The sequence below is a fragment of the Schistocerca gregaria genome, chromosome 3 (assembly GCF_023897955.1).
Source record: "Schistocerca gregaria isolate iqSchGreg1 chromosome 3, iqSchGreg1.2, whole genome shotgun sequence".
In the NCBI taxonomy this organism is placed as follows: domain Eukaryota; kingdom Metazoa; phylum Arthropoda; class Insecta; order Orthoptera; family Acrididae; genus Schistocerca; species Schistocerca gregaria.
In genome coordinates, this window is record NC_064922.1 from 26015691 (window position 1) to 26028428 (window position 12738).

Consider the following 12738-nt stretch of genomic DNA (forward strand, 5'->3'; position numbering starts at 1 on the left):
CCCCCACACGGCTCCTCTATGACCTCATCCCCTTCCCACACCTCCTCCTATTCCTCCAACGGATACGGATCCTCTACACCTCCCGCAAGCTTGATCCTCCCCACCCGCTTGTCTCTTCCATCCTCTCCCACCCCAACCCACTGCCGCGCCTGTACTCCTGTATCCCACCTGCTCTCCATCTTCACACTCTCCACACCCTCTCCCAAGGTGGCTTCCGCTGACTCCCCCTCCCGGATGATGCCCTCCTCCCCTCCATCTACCCCTCCTACCAACTTTGAGCCTTGCCTTCCCCTCTCCTCTCATTTTCCTGTGGGCACCCTCTCTCCCTCCTTCCATCCTTACCTCCCCTCCCCCTCTCCCTGGGCTTCCACCCCCCTCTTTTCGTTTTCTCCCCTCCTCCTCCCTGGCATCCTATCTCACCCTCCCTCCTTCCCTCCCCCTGTTTTTTCCCTTGGCAGGCCCCCAGCTTTTCGGTGTGGACAGTGCCCCTGCAAGCGCCGAAGCCCATCTCCGCAGTGTCCGTGTCTTCCGTCCCGTCTGTGCCTCGAGTGTTTCTTCGTTTCTGCTCCACCGTTCACCTGTGCTAGTGTTCTCTGTTCCGTGCTGTGCTGCCCGTTTTTTTAAAACTGAAACAGTGCTGCGTCGGTGAACGACTTCAATTCTTTTTATTCTCTGTTGTCTTCTGATTTTTGTCCTCCATGTCTGTGTTTTGAGATTATGTCTTCCTGTTTTTATCTCTTGTATGTTTCTTGTGGCCGAAGAGCGGCATATTAGGCAGCTGCCGGCCTACCTTTGTAGGTATAAAATGACAATAAAGGAATAAAAAAAAAGGTACAGCATAAGGTGGAACGAGGCAGTTTGAATCACATTTTATGGATGTATTTCTCACAAATCTCTGAGCCTCTCGCGGTCGTCGTTGTCACCGCTGCCGCTTCTGCAGAAGTAGCAAATGGCCATCTTAGCAAATGCGGCGAGGGACACCCTGCCATCGATTCCGAATGCGCAAAGTGTGTGGTCTTGTTCTCCTGTCTATGTTTGGTGACTGGTGACGAGTATGAGGGGGCACTTGGACAAGGCCTAGCACTAACTGAGCCTGACTCCTTGCCGTCATCAGCCTGGCCCACTTGATATATGTGTAATGAGAATGTAGGTTTTTTTTATATGCTCATTTACATATGGTTAAGGAAATAAATAAAAAAAATTCTATGTTTCTTTAGAATCAATGTGAGTGGTGATGGGTATACGGGGGCACGGGGACAAGGCCTAGCACTGACACCTAGCCGTCATCGGCCTGGCCCATTTGTTATATGTATAAAGAGAAAGGTTTTTTTTTATATGTTCAATTACATATGGTTAAGGAAATAAATATAGAAAAATCAATGTTTCTTTAGAATCAATGTGAGTGGTGACGAGTATGTGGGGGCACTGGGACTAGGCCTAGCACTAAATGAACCTGACTCCTTGCCGCCATCTGCCTGGCCCACTTGATATATGTATAAAGAGAAAGTTGGTTTCTTTATATGTTCATTTACATATGGGTTGGGAAATAAATAAAAAAATTCAATGTTTCTTTAGATTCAATGTGAGTGGTGACGGGTATGTGGGGGCACTAGGACAAGGCCTAGCACTAACTGCCCCTGACTCCTTGCTGCCATCTGCATATCCCACTTGATATATGTATAAAGAGAAAGATTTTTTATATGTTTATTTACATATGGTTTTGGAAATCAATAAAAAAAATTCAATGTTTCTTTAGAATCAATGTGAGCTCTGATGAGTATGAGGGGGCAATGGGACAAGGCCTAGCACTAACTGCCCCTGACACCTTGCCGACATCTGATTGGCCACTTGATATATGTATAAAGAGAAAGTTGGTTTTTCTTATATGTTCGTTTAGATATGGTTACAGAAGTAAGTAAAAAAAAATTCAATTTTTCTTTAGAATCAATGTGAGTGGTGACGGGTATGAGGGGGCACTGGGACAATTCCTAGCACTAACTGCCCCTGACTTCTTTATATGCTCAATTACATATGGTTTAGGAAATAAATAAAAAAATTAAATGTTTCTTTTGAATCAATGTGAGTGGTGACGGGTATGAGGGGGCACTGGGACAAGGCCTAGCACAATCTAACCCTGGCTCCTATCCGACATCTGACTGGCCCACTTGATATATGTATAAAGAGAAAGTTTTTTTTTATATGTCCATTTACATATGGTTTGGGATATAAATAAAAAAAATTCAGTGTTTTTGTAGAATCAATTTGAGTGGTGACGGGTCTGCGGGGGCACTGTGGCAAGGTCTACCAAAATGTGCCCCTGACTCATTGCCGCCATCTTCCTGGCCCACTTGATATATGTATAAAGAGAAAGTTGGTTATTTCATATGTACATTTACATATTGTTTGCTAAATAAATAAAAAAGTTCAGTGTTTCTATAGAATCAATGTGAGTGGTGACGGGTATGAGGGGCAGTCGGACAAGGTCTAGCACTAACTGCCCATGAATCCTTGCCGCCATCTGCCTAGCCCACTTGATATATGTATAAAGAGAAAGTTGTTTTTTTATATGTTCATTTACATATGGTTTGGGAAATCAATTAAAAAAATTCGATGTGTCTTTAGCATCAATGTGAGTGGTGACGGGTATGAGGTGGAACTGGGACAAGGCCTAGCACTAACTGCACCTGACTCCTTGCCACCATCAGACTGGCCCACTTGTTTTTTGTACAGAGAGAAAGTTGGTTTTTTGATATTTTCATTTACATATGGTTTGGGAAATCAATACAAAAAATGCAATGTTTCTTTACAATTAATGTGAGTGGTGACGTTTATGGAGGGGCATTGGGACAAGGCCTAGCACTAACTGAACGTGACTCATTGCTGCCAACCGCCTGGCCCACTTGATATATGTATAAAGAGAAAGTTTTTTTTTTTGATATGTTCATTTACATATGGTTTGGGATATAAATAAAAAAAATTCACTGTTTCTTTAGAACCAATGTGAGTGGTGATGGGCATGGGGGGCCACTGGAACAATTCCTAGCACTGACTCCTTGTCGTAATCTGCCTGGCCCACTGATATATGTATAAAGAGGAAGTTGGTTTTTGATATGTTCAGTTACATATGGTTAGGGAAATAAATACAAAAAATTCAATGTTTCTTTAGAATCAATGTGAGTGGTGAGAGTACGAGTGGGCACTTGAACAAGGCTTAGCCATAACTGACCATGACTCCTTGCAGCCATCTGCCTGGCACATTTGATATATGTAAAAAGAGAAAGTTGTTTTTTTATATGCTCATTTACATATGGTTTGAAAATAAATAGAAAATAATTGAATGTTTCTTTAGAATCAATGTGAGTGGTGACGGGTATGAGGGGGCACTGGGACAAGGCCTAGCTCTAACTGCCCCTGACTCCTTGCCGCACTCTGCCTGTCTCACTTGATATATGTATAAAGAGAGACGTGGTTTTAGGATGTTTTCATATGTATATGGTTTTGGAAATCAATAAAAAAAATTAAAAGTTTCTTTTGAATCTGTGTCAGTGGTGACAGGTGTGAGGGGGCACTGGGACAAGGCCTAGCAGTAACTGCCTCTGACTCTTTACCGAGATCAGCCTGGCCCTCTCGATATATGTATAAAGAGAAAGATTTTTTTATATGTTCATTTACATACTGTTGTGGAAATCAATAAAAAAATTCAATGTTTCTTTAGAATCAATGTGAGCTGTGATGAGTATGAGGGGGCACTGGGACAAGGCCTAGCACTAACTGCCCCTGACTCCTTGCTGACATCTGCCTGGCCACTTGATATATGTATAAAGAGAAAGTTGGTTTTTCTTATATGTTCGTTTAGATATGGTTAAGGAAGTAAGTAAAAAAAAATTCAATGTTTCTTTAGAATCAATGTGAATGGTGACAGGATCGAGGGCCCACTGGGACAAGGCCTAGCACTCACTGCCCCTGACTCCTTGCCGCCATCAGCCTGACCCACTTGATATATGTACAAAGAGAAAGTTGGTTTTTTGATATTTTCATATACATATGGTTTGGAAAATCAATAAAAAAAATGCAATGTTATGTAGAATCAATGTGTGGGGCCAAGCACAAACTGAACCTGACTCCTTGCTGCCATCTGCCTGCCCCGCTTGATATACATATAAAGAGAAAATTGGGTATTTTTATATGTTCATTTACATATGGTTTGGGAAATCAATTAAAAAAATTCTATGTGTCTTTAGAATCAACTAGTGTGATGACGGGTATGAGGTAGAACTGGGACAAGGCCTAGCACTAACCTCCCCTGACTCCTTGCCGCCATCAGCCTGGCCCACTTGATATATGTACAAAGAGAAAGTTGGTTCTTTGATATCTTCATTTACATACGGTTTGGGAAATCAATAAAAAATATGCAATGTTTCTTTAGAATTAATGTGGGTGGTGTCGTGTATGGAGGAGCATTGGGACAAGGCCTAGCACTAACTGCCCCTGACTCCTTGCCGCCATCTGCCTGGTCCATTTGATATGTGTATAAAGAGAATGTAAGTTTTTTTGATATGTTCATTTATACACGGTTTGGAAATAAATAAAAAAAATTCAATGTTTCTTTAGAATCAACGAGTGTGATGACGGGTATGAGGTAGAACTGGGGCAAAGCCTAGCACTAACTTCCCCTGACTCCTTGCCGCCATCAGCCTGGCCCACTTGATATATGTACAAAGAGAATGTTGGTTTTTTGATATTTTCATTTACATACGGTTTGGGAAATCAATAAAAAAAATGCATTGTTATGTAGAATCAATGTGTGGGGCCAAGCACAAACTGCCACTGACTCCTTGCTGCCATCTGCCTGCCCCGCTTGATATACGTATAAAGAGAAAATTGGGTATTTTTATATGTTCATTTACATATGGTTTGGGAAATCAATTAAAAAAATTCAATGTGTCTTTAGAATCAACTAGAGTGATGACGGGTATGAGGTAGAACTGGGACAAGGCCTAGCACTAACTTCCCCTGACTCCTTGCCGCCATCAGCCTGGCCCACTTGATATATGTACAAAGAGAAAGTTGGTTTTTTGATATTTTCATTTACATACGGTTTGGGAAATTAATAAAAAAAATGCAATGTTTCTTTAGAATTAATGTGGGTGGTGTCGGGTATGGAGGATCATTGGGACAAGGCCTAGCTCTAACTGCCCCTGACTACTTGCCACCATCTGCCAGGCCCACTTGATATATGTATAAAGAGAAAGTTGGTTTTTTTGATATTTTCATTTACATATGGTTTAGGAAATAAATAAAAAAAATCAATTTTTTTTTAGAATCAATGTGAGTGGTGACGGGTATGAGGGGGCACTGGGAGACGGCCTAGCACTAACTGCCCCTGACTTCTTGCTACCATCTGCCTGGCCCATTTGATATATGTATAAAGAGAAAGTTGTTTTTTTTAAAATTTTCATTTACATATGGTTTGGGAAATAAATAAAAAATTTCAATGTTTCTTTAGAATCAATGTGAGTTGTGATGGGTATAAGGGGGCACTGGGACAAGGCCTAGCACTGACACCTTGCCGTCATCTGCCTGGCCAACCTGATATATGTATAAAGAGAAATTTGTTTTTTTTTATATGTTCATTTACATATTGTTTGGGAAATCAGTAAAAAAAATTCAATATTTGCTTAGAATCAATGTGAGATGTGATGCGAATGAGGGGGCACTGGGACAAAGCCAGGCACCAACTACCCCTGACCCCATGCCGACATCTGCCTGGCCCACTTGATATATGTATAAAGAGAAAGTGTTTTTTTTTATATGTTCATTTACATATGGTTAGGGAAATAAATAAAAAAAATTCAATGTTTCTTTAGAATCAATGTGAGTGGTGAGGGTATGAGGGGGCATTTGAAGAAGGCTTAGCAATAACTGACCGTGACTCCTTGCAGCCATCTGCCTGGCACATTTGATATATGTACAAAGAGAAAGTTGTTTTTTTATATGCTCTTTTACATATGGTTTGAAAATAAATAAAAAAAATTGAATGTTTCTTTAGAATCAATGTGAGTGGTGACGGGTATGAGGGGGCACTGGGACAAGGCCTAGCACTAACTGATCCTGACTCTTTACCGAGATCAGCCTGGCCCTCTTGATATATGTATAAAGAGAAAGATTTTTTTATATGTTCATTTACATATTGTTGTGGAAATCAATAAAATAATTCAATGTTTCTTTAGAATCAATGTGAGCTGTGATGAGTATGAGGGGCACTGGGACAAGGCCTCGCACTAACTGCCCCAGACTCCTTGCTGCACTCTGCCTGTCCCACTTGATATATGTATAAAGAGAGAGGTGGTTTTAGGATGTTTTCATATGTATATGGTTTTGGAAATCAATAAAAAAAATTAAAAGTTTCTTTTGAATCTGTGTGAGTGGTGACAGGTGTGAGGGGGCACTGGGACAAGGCCTAGCAGTAACTGCCTCTGACTCTTTACCGAGATCAGCCTGGCCCTCTCGATATATGTATAAAGAGAATGATTTTTTTATATGTTCATTTACATACTGTTGTGGAAATCAATAAAAAAATTCAATGTTTCTTCAGAATCAATGAGAGCTGTGATGAGTATGAGGGGGCACTGGGACAAGGCCTAGCACTAACTGCCCCTGACTCCATGCTGACATCTGCCTGGCCACTTGATATATGTATAAAAAGAAAGGTATTTTTAGGATGTTTTCATATATATATGGTTTGGGAAATAAATAAAAAAAATAAAATTTTTCTTTTGAATCAATGTGAGTGGTGACGGGTATGAGGGGGCACTGGGACAAGGCCTAGCAGTAACTGCCTCTGACTCTTTACCGAGATCAGCCTGGCCCTCTCGATATATGTATAAAGAGAATGATTTTTTTATATGTTCATTTACATACTGTTGTGGAAATCAATAAAAAAATTCAATGTTTCTTCAGAATCAATGTGAGCTGTGATGAGTATGAGGGGGCACTGGGACAAGGCCTAGCACTAACTGCCCCTGACTCCTTGCTGACATCTGCCTGGCCACTTGATATATGTATAAAAAGAAAGGTATTTTTAGGATGTTTTCATATATATATGGTTTGGGAAATAAAATAAAAAATAAAATTTTTGTTTTGAATCAATGTGAGTGGTGACGGGTATGAGGGGGCACTGGGACAAGGCCTAGCACTAACTTCTCCTGACTCCTTGCCGCCATCAGCCTGGCCCACTTGATATATGTACAAAGAGAAAGTTGGTTTTTTGATATTTTCATATACATATGGTTTGGAAAATCAATAAAAAAATGCAATGTTATGAAGAGTCAATGTGTGGGGCCAAGCACAAACTGCCCCTGACTCCTTGCTGCCATCTGCCTGCCCCGCTTGATATACGTATAAAGAGAAATTTGGGTATTTTTATATGTTCATTTACATATGGTTTGGGATATCAATTAAAAAAATTCTATGTGTCTTTAGAATCAACTAGTGTGATGACGGGTATGAGGTAGAACTGGGACAAGGCCTAGCACTAAATGCCCCTGACTTCTTGCTACCATCTGCCTGGCCCATTTGATATATGTATAAAGAGAAAGTTGTTTTTTTTTAATGTTCATTTACATATGGTTAGGGAAATAAATAAAATAAATTCAATGTTTCTTTAGAATCAATGTGAGTGGTGAGGGTATGAGGGGGCACTTGAACAAGGCTTAGCAATAACTGACCGTGACTCCTTGCAGCCATCTGCCTGGCACATTTGATATATGTACAAAGAGAAACTTGTTTTTTTATATGCTCATTTACATATGGTTTGAAAAAAAATAAAAAAAAAATTGAATGTTTCTTTAGAATCAATGTGAGTGGTGACGGGTATGAGGGGGCACTGGGACAAGGCCTAGCAGTAACTGCCCCTGACTCTTTACCGAGATCAGCCTGGCCCTCTTGATATATGTATAAAGAGAAAGATTTTTTTATATGTTCATTTACATATTGTTGTGGAAATCAATAAAAAAATTCAATGTTTCTTTAGAATCAATGTGAGCTGTGATGAGTATGAGGGGGCACTGGGACAAGGCCCAGCACTGACTCCTTGTCGTAATCTGCCTGGCCCACTGATATATGTATAAAGAGAAAGTTGGTTTTTGATATGTTCAGTTACATATGGTTAGGGAAATAAATAAAAAAAATTCAATGTTTCTTTAGAGTCAATGTGAGTGGTGATGGGTATGAGGGGGCACTGGGACAAGGCCCAGCACTGACTCCTTGTCGTAATCTGCCTGGCCCACTGATATATGTATAAAGAGAAAGTTGGTTTTTGATATGTTCAGTTACATATGGTTAGGGAAATAAATACAAAAAATTCAATGTTTCTTTAGAATCAATGTGAGTGGTGAGAGTACGAGTGGGCACTTGAACAAGGCTTAGCCATAACTGACCATGACTCCTTGCAGCCATCTGCCTGGCACATTTGATATATGTAAAAAGAGAAAGTTGTTTTTTTATATGCTCATTTACATATGGTTTGAAAATAAATAGAAAATAATTGAATGTTTCTTTAGAATCAATGTGAGTGGTGACGGGTATGAGGGGGCACTGGGACAAGGCCTAGCTCTAACTGCCCCTGACTCCTTGCCGCACTCAGCCTGTCTCACTTGATATATGTATAAAGAGAGACGTGGTTTTAGGATGTTTTCATATGTATATGGTTTTGGAAATCAATAAAAAAAATTAAAAGTTTCTTTTGAATCTGTGTCAGTGGTGACAGGTGTGAGGGGGCACTGGGACAAGGCCTAGCAGTAACTGCCTCTGACTCTTTACCGAGATCAGCCTGGCCCTCTCGATATATGTATAAAGAGAAAGATTTTTTTATATGTTCATTTACATACTGTTGTGGAAATCAATAAAAAAATTCAATGTTTCTTTAGAATCAATGTGAGCTGTGATGAGTATGAGGGGGCACTGGGACAAGGCCTAGCACTAACTGCCCCTGACTCCTTGCTGACATCTGCCTGGCCACTTGATATATGTATAAAGAGAAAGTTGGTTTTTCTTATATGTTCGTTTAGATATGGTTAAGGAAGTAAGTAAAAAAAAATTCAATGTTTCTTTAGAATCAATGTGAATGGTGACAGGATCGAGGGCCCACTGGGACAAGGCCTAGCACTCACTGCCCCTGACTCCTTGCCGCCATCAGCCTGACCCACTTGATATATGTACAAAGAGAAAGTTGGTTTTTTGATATTTTCATATACATATGGTTTGGAAAATCAATTAAAAAAATGCAATGTTATGTAGAATCAATGTGTGGGGCCAAGCACAAACTGAACCTGACTCCTTGCTGCCATCTGCCTGCCCCGCTTGATATACATATAAAGAGAAAATTGGGTATTTTTATATGTTCATTTACATATGGTTTGGGAAATCAATTAAAAAAATTCTATGCGTCTTTAGAATCAACTAGTGTGATGACGGGTATGAGGTAGAACTGGGACAAGGCCTAGCACTAACCTCCCCTGACTCCTTGCCGCCATCAGCCTGGCCCACTTGATATATGTACAAAGAGAAAGTTGGTTCTTTGATATCTTCATTTACATACGGTTTGGGAAATCAATAAAAAATATGCAATGTTTCTTTAGAATTAATGTGGGTGGTGTCGTGTATGGAGGAGCATTGGGACAAGGCCTAGCACTAACTGCCCCTGACTCCTTGCCGCCATCTGCCTGGTCCATTTGATATGTGTATAAAGAGAATGTAAGTTTTTTTGATATGTTCATTTATACATGGTTTGGAAATAAATAAAAAAAATTCAATGTTTCTTTAGAATCAACGAGTGTGATGACGGGTATGAGGTAGAACTGGGGCAAAGCCTAGCACTAACTTCCCCTGACTCCTTGCCGCCATCAGCCTGGCCCACTTGATATATGTACAAAGAGAATGTTGGTTTTTTGATATTTTCATTTACATACGGTTTGGGAAATCAATAAAAAAAATGCATTGTTATGTAGAATCAATGTGTGGGGCCAAGCACAAACTGCCACTGACTCCTTGCTGCCATCTGCCTGCCCCGCTTGATATACGTATAAAGAGAAAATTGGGTATTTTTATATGTTCATTTACATATGGTTTGGGAAATCAATTAAAAAAATTCAATGTGTCTTTAGAATCAACTAGAGTGATGACGGGTATGAGGTAGAACTGGGACAAGGCCTAGCACTAACTTCCCCTGACTCCTTGCCGCCATCAGCCTGGCCCACTTGATATATGTACAAAGAGAAAGTTGGTTTTTTGATATTTTCATTTACATACGGTTTGGGAAATTAATAAAAAAAATGCAATGTTTCTTTAGAATTAATGTGGGTGGTGTCGGGTATGGAGGATCATTGGGACAAGGCCTAGCTCTAACTGCCCCTGACTACTTGCCGCCATCTGCCAGGCCCACTTGATATATGTATAAAGAGAAAGTTGGTTTTTTTGATATTTTCATTTACATATGGTTTAGGAAATAAATAAAAAAAATCAATTTTTTTTTAGAATCAATGTGAGTGGTGACGGGTATGAGGGGGCACTGGGAGACGGCCTAGCACTAACTGCCCCTGACTTCTTGCTACCATCTGCCTGGCCCATTTGATATATGTATAAAGAGAAAGTTGTTTTTTTTTTAATTTTCATTTACATATGGTTTGGGAAATAAATAAAAAATTTCAATGTTTCTTTAGTATCAATGTGAGTTGTGATGGGTATAAGGGGGCACTGGGACAAGGCCTAGCACTGACACCTTGCCGTCATCTGCCTGGCCAACCTGATATATGTATAAAGAGAAATTTGTTTTTTTTTATATGTTCATTTACATATTGTTTGGGAAATCAGTAAAAAAAATTCAATATTTGCTTAGAATCAATGTGAGATGTGATGCGAATGAGGGGGCACTGGGACAAAGCCAGGCACCAACTACCCCTGACCCCATGCCGACATCTGCCTGGCCCACTTGATATATGTATAAAGAGAAAGTGGTTTTTTTTATATGTTCATTTACATATGGTTAGGGAAATAAATAAAAAAAATTCAATGTTTCTTTAGAATCAATGTGAGTGGTGAGGGTATGAGGGGGCATTTGAAGAAGGCTTAGCAATAACTGACCGTGACTCCTTGCAGCCATCTGCCTGGCACATTTGATATATGTACAAAGAGAAAGTTGTTTTTTTATATGCTCTTTTACATATGGTTTGAAAATAAATAAAAAAAATTGAATGTTTCTTTAGAATCAATGTGAGTGGTGACGGGTATGAGGGGGCACTGGGACAAGGCCTAGCACTAACTGATCCTGACTCTTTACCGAGATCAGCCTGGCCCTCTTGATATATGTATAAAGAGAAAGATTTTTTTATATGTTCATTTACATATTGTTGTGGAAATCAATAAAATAATTCAATGTTTCTTTAGAATCAATGTGAGCTGTGATGAGTATGAGGGGCACTGGGACAAGGCCTCGCACTAACTGCCCCAGACTCCTTGCTGCACTCTGCCTGTCTCACTTGATATATGTATAAAGAGAGAGGTGGTTTTAGGATGTTTTCATATGTATATGGTTTTGGAAATCAATAAAAAAAATTAAAAGTTTCTTTTGAATCTGTGTGAGTGGTGACAGGTGTGAGGGGGCACTGGGACAAGGCCTAGCAGTAACTGCCTCTGACTCTTTACCGAGATCAGCCTGGCCCTCTCGATATATGTATAAAGAGAATGATTTTTTTATATGTTCATTTACATACTGTTGTGGAAATCAATAAAAAAATTCAATGTTTCTTCAGAATCAATGTGAGCTGTGATGAGTATGAGGGGGCACTGTTACAAGGCCTAGCACTAACTGCCCCTGACTCCATGCTGACATCTGCCTGGCCACTTGATATATGTATAAAAAGAAAGGTATTTTTAGGATGTTTTCATATATATATGGTTTGGGAAATAAATAAAAAAAATAAAATTTTTCTTTTGAATCAATGTGAGTGGTGACGGGTATGAGGGGGCACTGGGACAAGGCCTAGCAGTAACTGCCTCTGACTCTTTACCGAGATCAGCCTGGCCCTCTCGATATATGTATAAAGAGAATGATTTTTTTATATGTTCATTTACATACTGTTGTGGAAATCAATAAAAAAATTCAATGTTTCTTCAGAATCAATGTGAGCTGTGATGAGTATGAGGGGGCACTGGGACAAGGCCTAGCACTAACTGCCCCTGACTCCTTGCTGACATCTGCCTGGCCACTTGATATATGTATAAAAAGAAAGGTATTTTTAGGATGTTTTCATATATATATGGTTTGGGAAATAAATAAAAAAAATAAAATTTTTCTTTTGAATCAATGTGAGTGGTGACGGGTATGAGGGGGCACTGGGACAAGGCCTAGCAGTAACTGCCTCTGACTCTTTACCGAGATCAGCCTGGCCCTCTCGATATATGTATAAAGAGAATGATTTTTTTATATGTTCATTTACATACTGTTGTGGAAATCAATAAAAAAATTCAATGTTTCTTCAGAATCAATGTGAGCTGTGATGAGTATGAGGGGGCACTGGGACAAGGCCTAGCACTAACTGCCCCTGACTCCTTGCTGACATCTGCCTGGCCACTTGATATATGTATAAAAAGAAAGGTATTTTTAGGATGTTTTCATATATATATGGTTTGGGAAATAAATAAAAAAAATTAAATTTTTGTTTTGAATCAATGTGAGTGGTG